The sequence below is a fragment of the Sinocyclocheilus rhinocerous genome, unplaced genomic scaffold (genome assembly GCF_001515625.1).
Source record: "Sinocyclocheilus rhinocerous isolate Xijiao unplaced genomic scaffold, SAMN03320098_v1.1 scaffold798, whole genome shotgun sequence".
NCBI classification, from domain to species: domain Eukaryota; kingdom Metazoa; phylum Chordata; class Actinopteri; order Cypriniformes; family Cyprinidae; genus Sinocyclocheilus; species Sinocyclocheilus rhinocerous.
In genome coordinates, this window is record NW_015635037.1 from 1196438 (window position 1) to 1198925 (window position 2488).

The 2488-nt window shown below is 35.7% G+C and overlaps 1 protein-coding gene across 1 annotated transcript in view; it reads left to right on the forward strand.

Moving 5' to 3' along the window:
- LOC107746307 (uncharacterized) overlaps positions 1 to 2488 on the forward strand; it is a 27528-nt gene that overhangs the window by 9654 nt on the left and 15386 nt on the right. The window lies entirely within an intron of this gene.

Below are 2488 nucleotides of genomic sequence, written 5' to 3' on the forward strand. Positions count from 1 at the left end.
ATATATATATATATATATATATATATATATTATTCACTAATCAGTTAATTTTTAATGTTTGGTTGGCTCCTTTATTTATTTACTTTGTTTTCTCTATGTGCGTGTATGTGTTGTTTTCTTGTAGCCTGTCTGTCGTGTGGCGATGATGGAAAAATCCCAGATTAAGACGAGAATTGGATAAAGTGTAAAAATGTAGGTCAGATACAGTACATATCGCATTTAGAACCATTTGAAAGTTTTGCTGAAACATTCAATCTAATGCATGCTTGTAAATGGCAAAACAACAAAATCTGGGCAGCGCCAGATGCCTGATAAAGAAATCGGAACTGATTGGGAGTGTAAATGTGGCCAAAGAGTTCATCCGGACCGTGGTTGTGGCCTCTCTCAGGGAGAGTATGTGTGTGCCCTGAAAGTGTCTCTCCCACACACTTTAATCAGGGGAAAAGACGGATGAATAAGACATGACCATAGACGGGCTACACACTCACAGTCAGCTCGAGAGAGTCTTCATGTGTGTGTGTGTTTCGTGTTCATTTGCTGCTTCTCGTGATGTAGACTAATACTGATAGATTCCTCCCTAGAACCAGCGGTCTATCCGCACTCTGTCTAATTAAAACTAATCTGCTAGCTTATCTTCACTGGCTAAAATCAAAATATGCTACATTAACATTATTACTGTTTTTGACAGCTTCACTGTTGACTCCCTGGCAATGTCTCATTCTTTGCTGGCCCAAAACACTGCATACAAAACAAGTTGAGTGTATGGTTTCTCTTATTCAGAAGGATTATGTGTATAATTTGCTGATGTGATAGTTTGCTGGATCTGGCCAATGTTTTCTTTGTATGCATAGAGAGAAAAAAAGAGATGCTTTGTCAAGGAATATCGGATTCTGCCTTTAAATAAATTATACTCAAACTGAGGTGCATTCTACAAAATAAGTTTGCCCGTTACATATGCACTGTAAATACAATGTTGGATGGAAAATGAATAGCCAATGCCAACTTTTACAGTGTATTACAGTGTGTTACAGTCAAATAAGTATCTTATTGCTCACCAAAGTTGATCAAAAATACAATAATATAAAAAAATCAAACATTATTACAATTTAAAATGTTTTCTATTTTAATATATTTTAAAATGTAATTTATTCATGTGATGACAAAGCTGAATTTTCAGCATCATTACTCCAGTCTTCAGTTTCACATGATGCTTTAAAAATCATTCTAATATGCTGATTTGCTGCTACAGAAACATTTCTTATTATTATCAATGTTGAAAACTGATTTGCTGCTTATGTTCTTGTGGAAACTGATACATTTGTTCAGGATTCTTTGATAAATGGAAAGTTAAAAAGAACAGCATTTATTTTAAATAAAAATATCAGTCAGTATCATAAATATCAGTGCATATTAATGCATCCTTGCTGGAAAAAGTGTGTGTGTGTATGTATATACAGGGTGCGAACTACAGGGGAGCTAGGGGGAGCTCGGCTCCCCTTAATAAGACATGGGCTCCCCTGAAAACGGGATTTGTGAAATTTTGGGGGGTCTCAAAAAAATATTGACAATGTGTTATTTTGACGTGCAATTTCAGTTTTGTGTAATGTGATCATCGTGGATTATTATGTGTAAAATTGCATGACGGCGATTTAAACCTAATTAACTTCAATAAAGATAACTATACATGCTATTCTTGTCATGAGCATCAAGGTGTGGGGGCGCTGCGGTGCAAATTCCACTCATGTTTAGTACATGTTAACTCAAAGATTCGTAGAAAAAATATAAATATAATTTAGCTTGAGATGCAAAAGTTTATCAAAGTGTAAAAGGCATTTGTTTCATAGAATGACATATTTGATCTTGCTAAAACAACACTGTGAGGTAAAGTGTGAAGCATAGAAGTGTTTATCTGTCAATATTCCTCGGTGTTGAACTGCGTTTTAACATTTAATGCTTTTGTAACCGATTTGGAAGTCCTAATGGAGACTGAAGAGGAGCTGAATAGAAAATGTAGATTAATTTTTAAAGACTCTTGTTCTTTAAAAGTCTCTGTATATGTGGGCTTAGGTGTCTGCAGATGCCAGTGAAAACAGGCTGAGTTTAAGAGTTCAGCAGAGCAGAATCTTGCAGTGGGGTTCAGGCACTTATCTGAGTTTTGAGCCGTGTCAGGGTCTAAAAGAAGAGCTCTGTGTACTGTACTGTGGTCGTTCTGTATTTTATGAAATGTATTTGGTAAAGATTCTAGAACTGTGTCAAAAGATTGCTGAGTGGAGCTATCACTATGGCAACACTGGCCTCTGTAGATTTTGCAACCAAGAATCGATATCTCTTAATTAATTTTATTCTGTCTTTGACCTATACTGTACATCCAATTAACTTGTCTATATGCTTGTGTTTATGGTGTCGCCCACTCTGGATTATTTAGCCTTTGTGTTTAGTCTTACTAAACAAGATCAGTGGGTGTTACAGTACTCTCACAACTTTTATC